This window comes from Conger conger, chromosome 9 (genome assembly GCF_963514075.1).
Source record: "Conger conger chromosome 9, fConCon1.1, whole genome shotgun sequence".
NCBI classification, from domain to species: Eukaryota; Metazoa; Chordata; class Actinopteri; order Anguilliformes; family Congridae; genus Conger; species Conger conger.
The window spans coordinates 32934335-32953577 of record NC_083768.1 but is presented as its reverse complement, the minus strand read 5'-3'; positions in this window follow the sequence as shown (position 1 = coordinate 32953577).

Here is a 19243-nt window from a genome sequence, read left to right as displayed (position 1 = left end):
GTAACAGGATCAGGACCAGGCAGGTTACAGGAACAAGAGTGGACAGGTAACAGGAATAGAAGTGGGCAGGAAACAGGAACAGGACCTGGCAGGTAACAGGAACAAGAGTGGGCAGGTAACAGGAATAGAAGTGGGCAGGTAACAGGAGCAAGAGTGGGCAGGTAACAGGAACAGGACCAGGCAGGAAACAAGAATAGAAGTGGGCAGGTAACAGGGACAGGACCAGGCAGGTAACAGCAACAGAAGTGGGCAGGTAACCGGAACAGGACCGGGCAGGTAACAGGAACAAGAGTGGGAGGGTAACAGGAAAAGAAGTGGGCAGGTAACAGGAAGAGGACCAGGAAAGTAACAGGAACAAGAGTGGACAGGTAACAAGAATAGAAGTGGGCAGGTAACAGGGACAGGACCAGGCAGGTAACAGGAAAAGAAGTGGGCAGGTAACAGGAATAAAAGTGTGCAGGTAACAGGAACAGAAGTGGGCAGGTAACCGGAACAGGACCAGGAAGCTAACAGGAACAAGAGTGGACAGGTAACAGTAATAGAAGTGGGCAGGTAACAGGGACAGGACCAGGCAGGTAACAGGAAAAGAAGTTGGCAGGTAACCGGAACAGGACCGGGCAGGTAACAGGAACAAGAGTGGACAGGTAACAGTAATAGAAGTGGGCAGGTAACAGGGACAGGACCAGGCAGGTAAGAGGAATAGAAGTGGGCAGGTAACAGGAACAGGACCAGGAAAGTAACAGGAACAAGAGTGGACAGGTAACAGGAATAGAAGTGGGCAGGTAACAGGGACAGGACCAGGCAGGTAACAGGAAAAGAAGTGGGCAGGTAACAGGAATAAAAGTGGGCAGGTAACAGGAACAGAAGTCGGCAGGTAACCGGAACAAGACCGGGCAGGTAACAGGAACAAGAGTGGACAAGTAACAGGAATAGAAGTGGGCAGGTAACAGGAACAGGACCAGGCAGGTTACAGGAACAAGAGTGGACAGGTAACAGGAATAGAAGTGGGCAGGAAACAGGAACAGGACCTGGCAGGTAACAGGAACAAGAGTGGGCAGGTAACAGGAATAGAAGTGGGCAGGGAACAGGAATAGGACCGGGCAGGTAACAGGAGCAAGAGTGGGCAGGTAACAGGAACAGGACCAGGCAGGAAACAAGAATAGAAGTGGGCAGGTAACAGGGACAGGACCAGGCAGGTAACAGCAACAGAAGTGGGCTGGTAACCGGAACAGGACCGGGCAGGTAACAGGAACAAGAGTGGGCAGGTAACAGGAAAAGAAGTGGGCAGGGAACAGGAACAGGACCAGGAAAGTAACAGGAACAAGAGTGGACAGGTAACAGGAATAGAAGTGGGCAGGTAACAGGGACAGGACCAGGCAGGTAACAGGAAAAGAAGTGGGCAGGTAACAGGAATAAAAGTGTGCAGGTAACAGGAACAGAAGTGGGCAGGTAACCGGAACAGGACCAGGAAGGTAACAGGAACAAGAATGGACAGGTAACAGTAATAGAAGTGGGCAGGTAACAGGGACATGACCAGGCAGGTAAGAGGAATAGAAGTGGGCAGGTAACAGGAACAGGACCAGGAAAGTAACAGGAACAAGAGTGGATAAGTAACAGGAATAGAAGTGGGCAGGTAACAGGGACAGGACCAGGCAGGTAACAGGAAAAGAAGTGGGCAGGGAACCGGAACAGGACCGGGCAGGTAACAGGAACAAGAGTGGACAGGTAACAGTAATAGAAGTGGGCAGGTAACAGGGACAGGACCAGGCAGGTAAGAGGAATAGAAGTGGGCAGGTAACAGGAACAGGACCAGGAAAGTAACAGGAACAAGAGTGGACAGGTAACAGGAATAGAAGTGGGCAGGTAACAGGGACAGGACCAGGCAGGTAACAGGAAAAGAAGTGGGCAGGTAACAGGAATAAAAGTGGGCAGGTAACAGGAACAGAAGTCGGCAGGTAACCGGAACAAGACCGGGCAGGTAACAGGAACAAGAGTGGACAAGTAACAGGAATAGAAGATGGCAGGTAACAGGAACAGGACCAGGCAGGTTACAGGAACAAGAGTGGACAGGTAACAGGAATAGAAGTGGGCAGGAAACAGGAACAGGACCTGGCAGGTAACAGGAACAAGAGTGGGCAGGTAACAGGAATAGAAGTGGGCAGGGAACAGGAATAGGACCGGGCAGGTAACAGGAGCAAGAGTGGGCAGGTAACAGGAACAGGACCAGGCAGGAAACAAGAATAGAAGTGGGCAGGTAACAGGGACAGGACCAGGCAGGTAACAGCAACAGAAGTGGGCTGGTAACCGGAACAGGACCGGGCAGGTAACAGGAACAAGAGTGGGCAGGTAACAGGAAAAGAAGTGAGCAGGGAACAGGAACAGGACCAGGAAAGTAACAGGAACAAGAGTGGACAGGTAACAGGAATAGAAGTGGGCAGGTAACAGGGACAGGACCAGGCAGGTAACAGGAAAAGAAGTGGGCAGGTAACAGGAATAAAAGTGTGCAGGTAACAGGAACAGAAGTGGGCAGGTAACCGGAACAGGACCAGGAAGGTAACAGGAACAAGAATGGACAGGTAACAGTAATAGAAGTGGGCAGGTAACAGGGACATGACCAGGCAGGTAAGAGGAATAGAAGTGGGCAGGTAACAGGAACAGGACCAGGAAAGTAACAGGAACAAGAGTGGATAAGTAACAGGAATAGAAGTGGGCAGGTAACAGGGACAGGACCAGGCAGGTAACAGGAAAAGAAGTGGGCAGGGAACCGGAACAGGACCGGGCAGGTAACAAAAACAAGAGTGGACAGGTAACAGTAATAGAAGTGGGCAGGTAAAAGGGACATGACCAGGCAGGTAAGAGGAATAGAAGTGGGCAGGTAACAGGAACAGGACCAGGAAAGTAACAGGAACAAGAGTGGAAAGGTAACAGGAATAGAAGTGGGCAGGTAACAGGAAAAGAAGTGGGCAGGTAACAGGAATAAAAGTGGGCAGGTAACAGGAACAGAAGTGGGCAGGTAACCGGAACAGGACCAGGAAGGTAACTGGAACAAGAGTGGACAGGTAACAGTAATAGAAGTGGGCAGGTAACAGGGACAGGACCAGGCAGGTAACAGGAAAAGAAGTGTGCAGGTAACCGGAACAGGACCGGGCAGGTAACAGGAACAAGAGTGGACAGTTAACAGTAATAGAAGTGGGCAGGTAACAGGGACAGGACCAGGCAGGTAACAGGAAAAGAAGTGGGCAGGTAACAGGAATAAAAGTAGGCAGGTAACAGGAACAGAAGTGGGCAGGTAACCGGAACAAGACCGGGCAGGTAACAGGAACAAGAGTGGGCAGGTAAGAGGAATAGAAGTGGGCAGGTAACAGGAACAGGACCAGGCAGGTAACAGGAAAAGAAGTGGGCAGGTAACAGGGACAGGACCAGGCAGGTAACAGCAACAGAAGTGGGCAGGTAACCGGAACAGGACCGGGCAGGTAACAGGAACAAGAGTGGGCAGGTAACAGGAAAAGAAGTGGGCAGGTAACAGGAACAGGACCAGGCAGGTAACAGGAAAAGAAGTGGGCAGGTAACAGGAATAAAAGTGGGCAGGTAACAGGAACAGAAGTGGGCAGGTAACCGGAACAGGACCAGGAAGGTAACAGGAACAAGAGTGGACAGGTAACAGTAATAGAAGTGGGCAGGTAACAGGGACAGGACCAGGCAGGTAACAGGAAAAGAAGTGGGCAGGTAACAGGAATAAATGTGGGCAGGTAACAGGAACAGAAGTGGGCAGGTAACCGGAACAAGACCGGGCAGGTAACAGGAACAAGAGTGGACAGGTAACAGGAATAGAAGATGGCAGGTAACAGGATCAGGACCAGGCAGGTTACAGGAACAAGAGTGGACAGGTAACAGGAATAGAAGTGGGCAGGAAACAGGAACAGGACCTGGCAGGTAACAGGAACAAGAGTGGGCAGGTAACAGGAATAGAAGTGGGCAGGTAACAGGAGCAAGAGTGGGCAGGTAACAGGAACAGGACCAGGCAGGAAACAAGAATAGAAGTGGGCAGGTAACAGGGACAGGACCAGGCAGGTAACAGCAACAGAAGTGGGCAGGTAACCGGAACAGGACCGGGCAGGTAACAGGAACAAGAGTGGGAGGGTAACAGGAAAAGAAGTGGGCAGGTAACAGGAAGAGGACCAGGAAAGTAACAGGAACAAGAGTGGACAGGTAACAAGAATAGAAGTGGGCAGGTAACAGGGACAGGACCAGGCAGGTAACAGGAAAAGAAGTGGGCAGGTAACAGGAATAAAAGTGTGCAGGTAACAGGAACAGAAGTGGGCAGGTAACCGGAACAGGACCAGGAAGCTAACAGGAACAAGAGTGGACAGGTAACAGTAATAGAAGTGGGCAGGTAACAGGGACAGGACCAGGCAGGTAACAGGAAAAGAAGTTGGCAGGTAACCGGAACAGGACCGGGCAGGTAACAGGAACAAGAGTGGACAGGTAACAGTAATAGAAGTGGGCAGGTAACAGGGACAGGACCAGGCAGGTAAGAGGACTAGAAGTGGGCAGGTAACAGGAACAGGACCAGGAAAGTAACAGGAACAAGAGTGGACAGGTAACAGGAATAGAAGTGGGCAGGTAACAGGGACAGGACCAGGCAGGTAACAGGAAAAGAAGTGGGCAGGTAACAGGAAGATAAGTGGGCAGGTAACAGGAACAGAAGTGGGCAGGTAACCGGAACAAGACCGGGCAGGTAACAGGAACAAGAGTGGGCAGGTAAGAGGAATAGAAGTGGGCAGGTAACAGGAACAGGACCAGGCAGGTTACAGGAACAAGAGTGGACAGGTAACAGGAATAGAAGTGGGCAGGAAACAGGAACAGGACCAGGCAGGTAACAGGAACATGAGTGGACAGGTAATAGGAAAAGAAGTGGGCAGGTAACCGGAACAGGACCGGGCAGGTAACAGGAACAAGAGTGGGCAGGTAAGAGGAATAGAAGTGGGCAGGTAACAGGAACAGGGCCAGGCAGGTAACAGGAACAAGAGTGGACAGGTAACAGGAATAGAAGTGGGCGGGTAACAGGGACAGGACCAGGCAGGTAACAGGAAAAGAAGTGGGCAGGTAACCGGAACAGGACCAGGCAAGTAACAGGAACAAGAGTGGGCAGGTAACAGGAATAGAAGTGGGCAGGGAACAGGAATAGGACCGGGCAGGTAACAGGAGCAAGAGTGGGCAGGTAACAGGAACAGGACAAGGCAGGTAACAAGAATAGAAGTGGGCAGGTAGCACAGACAGGACCAGGCAGGTAACAGCAACAGAAGTGGGCAGGTAACCGGAACAGGACCGGGCAGGTAACAGGAACAAGAGTGGGCAGGTAACAGGAAAAGAAATGGGCAGGTAACAGGAACAGGACCAGGAAAGTAACAGGAACAAGAGTGGACAGGTAACAGGAATAGAAGTGGGCAGGTAACAGGGACAGGACCAGGCAGGTAACAGGAAAAGAAGTGGGCAGGTAACAGGAATAAAAGTGGGCAGGTAACAGGAACAGAAGTGGGCAGGTAACCGGAACAGGACCGGGCAGGTAACAGGAACAAGAGTGGACAGGTAACAGTAATAGAAGTGGGCAGGTAACAGGGACAGGACCAGGCAGGTAAGAGGAATAGAAGTGGGCAGGTAACAGGAACAGGACCAGGAAAGTAACAGGAACAAGAGTGGACAGGTAACAGGAATAGAAGTGGGCAGGTAACAGGGACAGGACCAGGCAGGTAACAGGAAAAGAAGTGGGCAGGTAACAGGAATAAAAGTGGGCAGGTAACAGGAACAGAAGTGGACAGGTAACCGGAACAAGACCAGGCAGGTAACAGGAACAAGAGTGGACAGGTAACAGGAATAGAAGTGGGCAGGTAACAGGATCAGGACCAGGCAGGTTACAGGAACAAGAGTGGACAGGTAACAGGAATAGAAGTGGGCAGGGAACAGGAATAGGACCGGGCAGGTAACAGGAGCAAGAGTGGGCAGGTAGCAGGAACAGGACCAGGCAGGTAACAAGAATAGAAGTGGGCAGGTAACAGGAACAGGACCAGGCAGGTAACAAGAATAGAAGTGGGCAGGTAACAGGGACAGGACCAGGCAGGTAACTGCAACAGAAGTGGGCAGGTAACCGGAACAGGACCGAGCAGGTAACAGGAACAAGAGTGGGCAGGTAACAGGAAAAGAAGTGGGCAGGTAACAGGAACAGGACCAGGAAAGTAACAGGAACAAGAGTGGACAGGTAACAGGAATAGAAGTGGGCAGGTAACAGGGACAGGACCAGGCAGGTAACCGGAACAGGACCGGGCAGGTAACAGGAATAAAAGTGTGCAGGTAACAGGAACAGAAGTGGGCAGGTAACCGGAACAGGACCAGGAAGGTAACAGGAACAAGAGTGGACAGGTAACAGGAATAGAAGTGGGCAGGAAACAGGAACAGGACCTGGCAGGTAACAGGAACAAAAGTGGGAAGGTAACAGGAATAGAAGTGGGCAGGGAACAGGAACAGGACCAGGCAGGTAACAAGAATAGAAGTGGGCAGGTAACAGGGACAGGACCAGGCAGGTAACAGCAACAGAAGTGGGCAGGTAACCGGAACAGGACCGGGCAGGTAACAGGAACAAGAGTGGGCAGGTAACAGGAAAAGAAGTGGGCAGGTAACAGGAACAGGACCAGGAAAGTAACCGGAACAAGAGTGGACAGGTAACAGGAATAGAAGTGGGCAGGTAACAGGGACAGGACCAGGCAGGTAACAGGAAAAGAAGTGGGCAGGTAACAGGAATAAAAGTGTGCAGGTAACAGGAAAAGAAGTGGGCAGGTAACCGGAACAGGACCAGGAAGGTAACAGGAACAAGAGTGGACAGGTAACAGTAATAGAACGAGGCAGGTAACAGGGACATGACCAGGCAGGTAAGAGGAATAGAAGTGGGCAGGTAACAGGAACAGGACCAGGAAAGTAACAGGAACAAGAGTGGACAGGTAACAGGAATAGAAGTGGGCAGGTAACAGGGACAGGACCAGGCAGGTAGCAGGAAAAGAAGTGGGCAGGTAACAGGAATAAAAGTGGGCAGGTAACAGGAACAGAAGTGGGCAGGTAACCGGAACAGGACCAGGAAGGTAACAGGAACAAGAGTGGACAGGTAACAGTAATAGAAGTGGGCAGGTAACAGGGACAGGACCAGGCAGGTAAGAGGAATAGAAGTGGGCAGGTAACAGGAAAAGGACCAGGAAAGTAAATGGAACAAGAGTGGACAGGTAACAGGAATAGAAGTTGGCAGGTAACAGGGACAGGACCAGGCAGGTAACAGGAAAAGAAGTGGGCAGGTAACAGGAATAAAAGTGGGCAGGTAACAGGAACAGAAGTGGGCAGGTAACCGGAACAAGACCGGGCAGGTAACAGGAACAAGAGTGGGCAGGTAAGAGGAATAGAAGTGGGCAGGTAACAGGAACAGGACCAGGCAGGTTACAGGAACAAGAGTGGACAGGTAACAGGAATAGAAGTGGGCAGGAAACAGGAACAGGACCAGGCAGGTAACAGGAACATGAGTGGACAGGTAATAGGAAAAGAAGTGGGCAGGTAACCGGAACAGGACCGGGCAGGTAACAGGAACAAGAGTGGGCAGGTAAGAGGAATAGAAGTGGGCAGGTAACAGGAACAGGGCCAGGCAGGTAACAGGAACAAGAGTGGACAGGTAACAGGAATAGAAGTGGGCGGGTAACAGGGACAGGACCAGGCAGGTAACAGGAAAAGAAGTGGGCAGGTAACCGGAACAGGACCGGGCAGGTTACAGGAACAAGAGTGGGCAGGTAACAGGAATAGAAGTGGGCAGGGAACAGGAATAGGACCGGGCAGGTAACAGGAGCAAGAGTGGGCAGGTAACAGGAACAGGACCAGGCAGGTAACAAGAATAGAAGTGGGCAGGTAACAGGGACAGGACCAGGCAGGTAACAGCAACAGAAGTGGGCAGGTAACCGGAACAGGACCGGGCAGGTAACAGGAACAAGAGTGGGAGGGTAACAGGAAAAGAAGTGGGCAGGTAACAGGAACAGGACCAGGAAAGTAACAGGAACAAGAGTGGACAGGTAACAGGAATAGAAGTGGGCAGGTAACAGGGACAGGACCAGGCAGGTAACAGGATAAGAAGTGGGCAGGTAACAGGAACAGAAGTGGGCAGGTAACCGGAACAGGACCAGGAAGGTAACAGGAACAAGAGTGGACAGGTAACAGTAATAGAAGTGGGCAGGTAACAGGGACAGGACCAGGCAGGTAACAGGAAAAGAAGTGGGCAGGTCACCGGAACAGGACCGGGCAGGTAACAGGAACAAGAGTGGACAGGTAACAGTAATAGAAGTGGGCAGGTAACAGGGACAGGACCAGGCAGGTAAGAGGAATAGAAGTGGGCAGGTAACAGGAACAGGACCAAGAAAGTAACAGGAACAAGAGTGGACAGGTAACAGGAATAGAAGTGGGCAGGTAACAGGGACAGGACCAGGCAGGTAACAGGAAAAGAAGTGGGCAGGTAACAGGAATAAAAGTGGGCAGGTAACAGGAACAGAAGTGGGCAGGTAACCGGAACAAGACCGGGCAGGTAACAGGAACAAGAGTGGACAGGTAACAGGAATAGAAGATGGCAGGTAACAGGATCAGGACCAGGCAGGTTACAGGAACAAGAGTGGACAGGTAACAGGAATAGAAGTGGGCAGGAAACAGGAACAGGACCTGGCAGGTAACAGGAACAAGAGTGGGCAGGTAACAGGAATAGAAGTGGGCAGGGAACAGGAATAGGACCGGGCAGGTAACAGGAGCAAGAGTGGGCAGGTAACAGGAACAGGACCAGGCAGGAAACAAGAATATAAGTGGGCAGGTAACAGGGACAGGACCAGGCAGGTAACAGCAACAGAAGTGGGCTGGTAACCGGAACAGGACCGGGCAGGTAACAGGAACAAGAGTGGGCAGGTAACAGGAAAAGAAGTGGGCAGGTAACAGGGACAGGACCAGGCAGGTAACAGGAAAAGAAGTGGGCAGGTAACAGGAATAAAAGTCTGCAGGTAACAGGAACAGAAGTGGGCAGGTAACCGGAACAGGACCAAGAAGGTAACAGGAACAAGAGTGGACAGGTAACAGGAATAGAAGTGGGCAGGTAACAGGGACAGGACCAGGCAGGTAACAGGAAAAGAAGTGGGCAGGTAACAGGAATAAAAGTGTGCAGGTAACAGGAACAGAAGTGGGCAGGTAACCGGAACAGGACCAGGAAGGTAACAGGAACAAGAGTGGAGAGGGAACAGTAATAGAAGTGGGCAGGTAACAGGGACATGACCAGGCAGGTAAGAGGAATAGAAGTGGGCAGGTAACAGGAACAGGACCAGGAAAGTAACAGGAACAAGAGTGGATAAGTAACAGGAATAGAAGTGGGCAGGTAACAAGGACAGGACCAGGCAGGTAACAAGAAAAGACGTGGGCAGGTAACCGGAACAGGACCGGGCAGGTAACAGGAACAAGAGTGGACAGGTAACAGTAATAGAAGTGGGCAGGTAACAGGGACATGACCAGGCAGGTAAGAGGAATAGAAGTGGGCAGGTAAATGGAACAGGACCAGGAAAGTAACAGGAACAAGAGTGGACAGGTAACAGGAATAGAAGTGGGCGGGTAACAGGGACAGGACCAGGCAGGTAACAGGAACAAGAGTGGACAGGTAACAGTAATAGAAGTGGGCAGGTAACAGGGACAGGACCAGGCAGGTAAGAGGAAAAGAAGTGGGAAGGTAACAGGAATAAAAGTGGGCAGGTAAAAGGAACAGAAGTGGGCAGGTAACCGGAACAAGACCGGGCAGGTAACAGGAACAAGAGTGGGCAGGTAAGAGGAATAGAAGTGGGCAGGAAACAGGAACAGGACCAGGCAGGTAACAGGAAAAGAAGTGGGCAGGTAACAGGGACAGGACCAGGCAGGTAACAGCAACAGAAGTGGGCAGGTAACCGGACCAGGACCGGGCAGGTAACAGGAACAAGAGTGGGCAGGTAACAGGAAAAAAAGTGGGCAGGTAACAGGAACAGGACCAGGCAGGTAACATGAAAAGAAGTGGGCAGGTAACATGAAAAGAAGTGGGCAGGTAACAGGAATAAAAGTGGGCAGGTAACAGGAACAGAAGTCGGCAGGTAACCGGAACAGGACCAGGAAGGTAACAGGAACAAGAGTGGACAGGTAACAGTAATAGAAGTGGGCAGGTAACAGGGACAGGACCAGGCAGGTAACAGGAAAAGAAGTGGGCAGGTAACCGGAACAGGACCGTGCAGGTAACAGGAACAAGAGTGGGCAGGTAACAGGAAAAGAAGTGGGCAGGTAACAGGAATAGGACCAGGCAGGTAACAGGAAAAGAAGTGGGCAGGTAACAGGAATAAAAGTGGGCAGGTAACAGGAACAGAAGTGGGCAGGTAACCGGAACAGGACCAGGAAGGTAACAGGAACAAGAGTGGATAGGTAACAGGAATAGAAGTGGGCAGGTAACAGGGACAGGACCAGGCAGGTAACAGGAAAAGAAGTGGGCAGGTAACAGGAATAAAAGTGGGCAGGTAACAGGAACAGAAGTGGGCAGGTAACCGGAACAGGACCAGGAAGGTAACAGGAACAAGAGTGGACAGGTAACAGTAATAGAAGTGGGCAGGTAACAGGGACAGGACCAGGCAGGTAACAGGAAAAGAAGTGTGCAGGTAACCGGAACAGGACCGGGCAGGTAACAGGAACAAGAATGGACAGGTAACAGTAATAGAAGTGGGCAGGTAACAGGGACAGGACCAGGCAGGTAAGAGGAAAAGAAGTGGGCAGGTAACAGGAATAAAAGTGGGCAGGTAACAGGAACAGAAGTGGGCAGGTAACCGGAACAAGACCGGGCAGGTAACAGGAACAAGAGTGGGCAGGTAAGAGGAATAGAAGTGGGCAGGTAACAGGAACAGGACCAGGCAGGTAACAGGAAAAGAAGTGGGCAGGTAACAGGGACAGGACCAGGCAGGTAACAGCAACAGAAGTGGGCAGGTAACCGGAACAGGACCGGGCAGGTAACAGGAACAAGAGTGGGCAGGTAACAGGAAAAGAAGTGGGCAGGTAACAGGAACAGGACCAGGCAGGTAACAGGAAAAGAAGTGGGCAGGTAACAGGAATAAAAGTGGGATGGTAACAGGAACAGAAGTGGGCAGGTAACCGGAACAGGACCAGGAAGGTAACAGGAACAAGAGTGGACAGGTAACAGTAATAGAAGTGGGCAGGTAACAGGGACAGGACCAGGCAGGTAACAGGAAAAGAAGTGGGCAGGTAACCGGAACAGGACCGGGCAGGTAACAGGAACAAGAGTGGACAGGTAACAGTAATAGAAGTGGGCAGGTAACAGGGACAGGACCAGGCAGGTAAGAGGAATAGAAGTGGGCAGGTAACAGGAACAGGACCAGGAAAGTAACAGGAACAAGAGTGGACAGGTAACAGGAATAGAAGTGGGCAGGTAACAGGGACAGGACCAGGCAGGTAACAGGAAAAGAAGTGGGCAGGTAACAGGAATAAAAGTGGGCAGGTAACAGGAACAGAAGTGGGCAGGTAACCGGAACAAGACCGGGCAGGTAACAGGAACAAGAGTGGGCAGGTAAGAGGAATAGAAGTGGGCAGGTAACAGGAACAGGACCAGGCAGGTTACAGGAACAAGAGTGGACAGGTAACAGGAATAGAAGTGGGCAGGAAACAGGAACAGGACCAGGCAGGTAACAGGAACATGAGTGGACAGGTAATAGGAAAAGAAGTGGGCAGGTAACAGGAACAGGACCGGGCAGGTAACAGGAACAAGAGTGGGCAGGTAAGAGGAATAGAAGTGGGCAGGTAACAGGAACAGGGCCAGGCAGGTAACAGGAACAAGAGTGGACAGGTAACAGGAATAGAAGTGGGCGGGTAACAGGGACAGGACCAGGCAGGTAACAGGAAAAGAAGTGGGCAGGTAACCGGAACAGGACCAGGCAGGTAACAGGAACAAGAGTGGGCAGGTAACAGGAATAGAAGTGGGCAGGGAACAGGAATAGGACCGGGCAGGTAACAGGAGCAAGAGTGGGCAGGTAACAGGAACAGGACCAGGCAGGTAACAAGAATAGAAGTGGGCAGGTAGCACAGACAGGACCAGGCAGGTAACAGCAACAGAAGTGGGCAGGTAACCGGAACAGGACCGGGCAGGTAACAGGAACAAGAGTGGGCAGGTAACAGGAAAAGAAGTGGGCAGGTAACAGGAACAGGACCGGGCAGGTAACAGGAACAAGAGTGGGCAGGTAAGAGGAATAGAAGTGGGCAGGTAACAGGAACAGGGCCAGGCAGGTAACAGGAACAAGAGTGGACAGGTAACAGGAATAGAAGTGGGCGGGTAACAGGGACAGGACCAGGCAGGTAACAGGAAAAGAAGTGGGCAGGTAACCGGAACAGGACCAGGCAGGTAACAGGAACAAGAGTGGGCAGGTAACAGGAATAGAAGTGGGCAGGGAACAGGAATAGGACCGGGCAGGTAACAGGAGCAAGAGTGGGCAGGTAACAGGAACAGGACCAGGCAGGTAACAAGAATAGAAGTGGGCAGGTAGCACGGACAGGACCAGGCAGGTAACAGCAACAGAAGTGGGCAGGTAACCGGAACAGGACCGGGCAGGTAACAGGAACAAGAGTGGGCAGGTAACAGGAAAAGAAGTGGGCAGGTAACAGGAACTGGACCAGGAAAGTAACAGGAACAAGAGTGGACAGGTAACAGGAATAGAAGTGGGCAGGTAACAGGGACAGGACCAGGCAGGTAACAGGAAAAGAAGTGTGCAGGTAACCGGAACAGGACCGGGCAGGTAACAGGAACAAGAGTGGACAGGTAACAGTAATAGAAGTGGGCAGGTAACAGGGACAGGACCAGGCAGGTAAGAGGAAAAGAAGTGGGCAGGTAACAGGAATAAAAGTGGGCAGGTAACAGGAACAGAAGTGGGCAGGTAAACGGAACAAGACCGGGCAGGTAACAGGAACAAGAGTGGGCAGGTAAGAGGAATAGAAGTGGGCAGGTAACAGGAACAGGACCAGGCAGGTAACAGGAAAAGAAGTGGGCAGGTAACAGGGACAGGACCAGGCAGGTAACAGCAACAGAAGTGGGCAGGTAACCGGAACAGGACCGGGCAGGTAACAGGAACAAGAGTGGGCAGGTAACAGGAAAAGAAGTGGGCAGGTAACAGGAACAGGACCAGGCAGGTAACAGGAAAAGAAGTGGGCAGGTAACAGGAATAAAAGTGGGCAGGTAACAGGAACAGAAGTGGGCAGGTAACCGGAACAAGACCAGGCAGGTAACAGGAACAAGAGTGGACAGGTAACAGTAATAGAAGTGGGCAGGTAACAGGGACAGGACAAGGCAGGTAACAGGAAAAGAAGTGGGCAGGTAACCGGAACAGGACCGGGCAGGTAACAGGAACAAGAGTGGACAGGTAACAGTAATAGAAGTGGGCAGGTAACAGGGACAGGACCAGGCAGGTAAGAGGAATAGAAGTGGGCAGGTAACAGGAACAGGACCAGGAAAGTAACAGGAACAAGAGTGGACAGGTTACAGGAATAGAAGTGGGCAGGTAACAGGGACAGGACCAGGCAGGTAACAGGAAAAGAAGTGGGCAGGTAACAGGAATAAAAGTGGGCAGGTAACAGGAACAGAAGTGGGCAGGTAACCGGAACAAGACCAGGCAGGTAACAGGAACAAGAGTGGACAGGTAAAAGGAATAGAAGTGGGCAGGGAACAGGATCAGGACCAGGCAGGTTACAGGAACAAGAGTGGACAGGTAACAGGAATAGAAGTGGGCAGGGAACAGGAATAGGACCGGGCAGGTAACAAGAGCAAGAGTGGGCAGGTAGCAGGAACAGGACCAGGCAGGTAACAAGAATAGAAGTGGGCAGGTAACAGGGACAGGACCAGGCAGGTAACTGCAACAGAAGTGGGCAGGTAACCGGAACAGGACCGGGCAGGTAACAGGAACAAGAGTGGGCAGGTAACAGGAAAAGAAGTGGGCAGGTAACAGGAACAGGACCAGGAAAGTAACAGGAACAAGAGTGGACAGGTAACAGGAATAGAAGTGGGCAGGTAACAGGGACAGGACCAGGCAGGTAACCGGAACAGGACCGGGCAGGTAACAGGAATAAAAGTGTGCAGGTAACAGGAACAGAAGTGGGCAGGTAACCGGAACAGGACCAGGAAGGTAACAGGAACAAGAGTGGACAGGTAACAGTAATAGAAGTGGGCAGGTAACAGGGAAAGGACCAGGCAGGTAACAGGAAAAGACGTGGGCAGGTATCCGGAACAGGACCGGGCAGGTAACAGGAACAAGAGTGGACAGGTAACAGTAATAGAAGTGGGCTGGTAACAGGGACATGACCAGGCAGGTAAGAGGAATAGAAGTGGGCAGGTAACAGGAACAGGACCAGGAAAGTAACAGGAACAAGAGTGGACAGGTAACAGGAATAGAAGTGGGCAGGTAACAGGGACAGGACCAGGCAGGAATCAGGAAAAGAAGTGGGCAGGTAACAGGAATAAAAGTGGGCAGGTAACAGGAACAGAAGTGGGCAGGTAACCGGAACAAGACCGGGCAGGTAACAGGAACAAGAGTGGACAGGTAACAGGAATAGAAGTGGGCAGGTAACAGGAACAGGACCAGGCAGGTTACAGGAACAAGAGTGGACAGGTAACAGGAATAGAAGTGGGCAGGAAACAGGAACAGGACCAGGCAGGTAACAGGAACATGAGTGGACAGGTAATAGGAAAGAAGTGGGCAGGTAACCGGAACAGGACCGGGCAGGTAACAGGAACAAGAGTGGACAGGTAAGAGGAATAAAGTGGGCAGGTAACAGGAACAGGGCCAGGCAGGTAACAGGAACAAGAGTGGACAGGTAACAGTAATAGAAGTGGGCGGGTAACACAGACAGGACCAGGCACGTAATAGGAAAAGAAGTGGGCAGGTAAGAGGAATAAAGTGGGCAGGTAACAGGAACAGGGCCAGGCAGGTAACAGGAACAAGAGTGGACAGGTAACAGTAATAGAAGTGGGCGGGTAACACAGACAGGACCAGGCACGTAACAGGAAAAGAAGTGGGCAGGTAACCGGAACAGGACCGGGCAGGTAACAGGAACAAGAGTGGGCAGGTAACAGGAATAGAAGTGGGCAGGGAACAGGAATAGGACCGGGCAGGTAACAGGAGCAAGAGTGGGCAGGTAACAGGAACAGGACCAGGCAGGTAACAAGAATAGAAGTGGGCAGGTAACAGGGACAGGACCAGGCAGGTAACAGCAACAGAAGTGGGCAGGTAACCGGAACAGGACCGGGCAGGTAACAGGAACAAGAGTGGGCAGGTAACAGGAAAAGAAGTGGGCAGGTAGCAGGAACAGGACCAGGCAGGTAACAGGAACAAGAGTGGACAGGTAACAGGAATAGAAGTGGGCAGGTAACAGGGACAGGACCAGGCAGGTAACAGGAACAGAAGTGGGCAGGTAACCGGAACAGGACCGGGCAGGTAACAGGAATAGAAGTGGGAAGGTAACAGGAATAGAAGTGGGCAGGTAACAGGAACAGGCCCGGGCAGGTAACAGGAACAGAAGTGGGCAGGTAACCGGAACAAGACCGGGCAGGTAACAGGAACAAGAGTGGGCAGGTAAGAGGAATAGAAGTGGGCGGGTAACAGGAACAGGACCAGGCAGGTAACAGGAAAAGAAGTGGGCAGGTAACCGGAACAGGACCGGGCAGGTAACAGGAACAAGAGTGGGCAGGTAACAGGAATAGAAGTGGGCAGGGAACAGGAATAGGACCGGGCAGGTAACAGGAACAAGAGTGGGCAGGTAACAGGAACAGGACCAGGCAGGTAACAAGAATAGAAGTGGGCAGGTAACCGGAACAGGACCTGGCAGGTAACAGGAACAAGAGTGGGCAGGTAACAAGAATAGAAGTGGGCAGGTAACAGGAACAGGACCGACAGGTAACAGGAAAAGAAGTGGGCAGGTAACCGGAACAGGACCGGGCAGGTAACAGGAACAGGACCAGGCAGGTAACAAGAATAGAAGTGGGCAGGTAACCGGAACAGGACCTGGCAGGTAACAGGAACAAGAGTGGGCAGGTAACAAGAATAGAAGTGGGCAGGTAACAGGAACAGGACCGACAGGTAACAGGAAAAGAAGTGGGCAGGTAACCGGAACAGGACCGGGCAGGTAACAGGAACAAGAGTGGGCAGGTAACAGGAACAAGAGTGGGCAGGTAACAGGAACAGGACCGGGCAGGTAACAAGAATAGAAGTGGGCAGGTAACAGGGACAGGACCAGGCAGGTAACAGCAACAGAAGTGGGCAGGTAACCGGAACAGGACCGGGCAGGTAACAGGAACAAGAGTGGGCAGGTAACAGGAAAAGAAGTGGGCAGGTAGCAGGAACAGGACCAGGCAGGTAACAGGAACAAGAGTGGACAGGTAACAGGAATAGAAGTGGGCAGGTAACAGGGACAGGACCAGGCAGGTAACAGGAACAGAAGTGGGCAGGTAACCGGAACAGGACCGGGCAGGTAACAGGAATAGAAGTGGGAAGGTAACAGGAATAGAAGTGGGCAGGTAACAGGAACAGGCCCGGGCAGGTAACAGGAACAGAAGTGGGCAGGTAACCGGAACAAGACCGGGCAGGTAACAGGAACAAGAGTGGGCAGGTAAGAGGAATAGAAGTGGGCGGGTAACAGGAACAGGACCAGGCAGGTAACAGGAAAAGAAGTGGGCAGGTAACCGGAACAGGACCGGGCAGGTAACAGGAACAAGAGTGGGCAGGTAACAGGAATAGAAGTGGGCAGGGAACAGGAATAGGACCGGGCAGGTAACAGGAACAAGAGTGGGCAGGTAACAGGAACAGGACCAGGCAGGTAACAAGAATAGAAGTGGGCAGGTAACCGGAACAGGACCTGGCAGGTAACAGGAACAAGAGTGGGCAGGTAACAAGAATAGAAGTGGGCAGGTAACAGGAACAGGACCGACAGGTAACAGGAAAAGAAGTGGGCAGGTAACCGGAACAGGACCGGGCAGGTAACAGGAACAAGAGTGGGCAGGTAACAGGAACAAGAGTGGGCAGGTAACAGGAACAGGACCGGGCAGGTAACAGGAAAAGAAGTGGGCAGGTAACCGGAACAGGACCAGGCAGGTAACAGGAACAAGAGTGGGCAGGTAACAGGAATAGAAGTGGGCAGGTAACAGGAACAGGACCGGGCTGGTAACAGGAACAAGAGCGGGCAGGTAACAGGAACAGGACCAGGCAGGTAACAAGAATAGAAGTGGGCAGGTAACAGGGACAGGACCAGCCAGGTAACAGCAACAGAAGTGGGCAGGTAACCGGAACAGGACCGGGCAGGTAACAGGAACAAGAGTGGGCAGGAAACAGGAAAAGAAGTGGGCAGGTAACAGGAACAGGACCAGGCAGGTAACAGGAACAAGAGTGGACAGGTAACAGGAATAGAAGTGGGCAGGTAACAGGGACAGGACCAAGCAGGTAAAAGGAACAGAAGTGGGCAGGTAACCGGAACAGGACCGGGCAGGTAACAGGAATAGAAGTGGGAAGGTAACAGGAATAGAAGTGGGCAGGTAACAGGAACAGGCCCGGGCAGGTAACAGGAACAGAAGTGGGCAGGTAACCGGAACAAGACCGGGCAGGTAACAGGAACAAGAGTGGGCAGGTAAGCGGAATAGAAGTGGGCAGGTAACAGGAACAGGACCAGGCAGGTAACAGGAAAAGAAGTGGGCAGGTAACCGGAACAGGACCGGGCAGGTAACAGGAACAAGAGTGGGCAGGTAACAGGAATAGAAGTGGGCTGGGAACAGGAATAGGACCGGGCAGGTAACAGGAACAAGAGTGGGCAGGTAACAGGAACAGGACCAGGCAGGTAACAAGAATAGAAGTGGGCAGGTAACAGGGATAGGACCAGGCAGGTAACAGCAACAGAAGTGGGCAGATAACCGGAACAGGACCGGGCAGGTAACAGGAACAAGAGTGGGCAGGTAACAAGAATAGAAGTGGGCAGGTAACAGGAACAGGACCAGGCAGGTAACAGGAAAAGAAGTGGGCAGGTAACCGGAACAGGACCGGGCAGGTAACAGGAACAACAGTGGGCAGGTAACAGGAATAGAAGTGGGCAGGTAACAGGAACCAGAGCGGGCAGGTAACAGAATAGAAGTGGGCAGGGAACAGGAATAGGACCGGGCAGGTAAAAGGAACAAGAGTGGGCAGGTAACAGGAACAGGACCAGGAGGGTAACAAGAATAGAAGTGGGCAGGTAACAGGGACAGGACCAGGCAGGTAGCAGCAACAGAAGTGGGCAGGTAACCGGAACAGGACCAGGCAGGTAACAGGAACAAGAGTGGGCAGGTAACAAGAATAGAAGTGGGCAGGTAACAGGAACAGGACCAGGCAGGTAACAGGAAAAGAAGTGGGCAGGTAACCGGAACAGGACCGGGCAGGTAACAGGAACAAGAGCTGGCAGGTAACAGGAACCAGAGCGGGCAGGTAACAGAATAGAAGTGGGCAGGGAACAGGAATAGGACCGGGCAGGTAACAGGAACAAGAGTGGGCAGGTAACAGGGACAGGACCAGGCAGGTAACAGCAACAGAAGTGGGCAGGTAACCGGAACAGGACCAGGCAGGTAACAGGAACAAGAGTGGGCAGGTAACAAGAATAGAAGTGGGCAGGTAACAGGAACAGGACCGTGCAGGTAACAGGAAAAAGAGCGGGCAGGTAAAAGGAACAAGAGCGGCCAGGTAACAGAATCAAAGTGGGCAGGGAACAGGAATAGGACCAGGCAGGTAACAGGAATAAGAGTGGGCAGGTAACAGGAACAGGACCAGGCAGGTAACAGAAACAAGAGCGGGCAGGTAACAGGAACAAGAGCGGGCAGGTAACAGAATAGAAGTGGGCAGGAAACAGGAATAGAAGTGGGCCGGTAACAGGAACAGGACCGGGCAGGTAACAGGAACAGGACCGGGCAGGTAACAGGAAATAGTGTGGGCAGGTAACAGGAACAAGAGCGGGCAGGTAACAGGAACAAGAACGGGCAGGTAACATGATCAAGTGTGGGCAGGTAACAGGAACAGTACCGGGCAGGTAACAGGAACAAGAGTGGGCAGGTAACAGGAATAGAAGTGGGCAGGTAACAGGAACAGGACCGGGCCGGTAACAGGAACAGGACCGGGCAGGT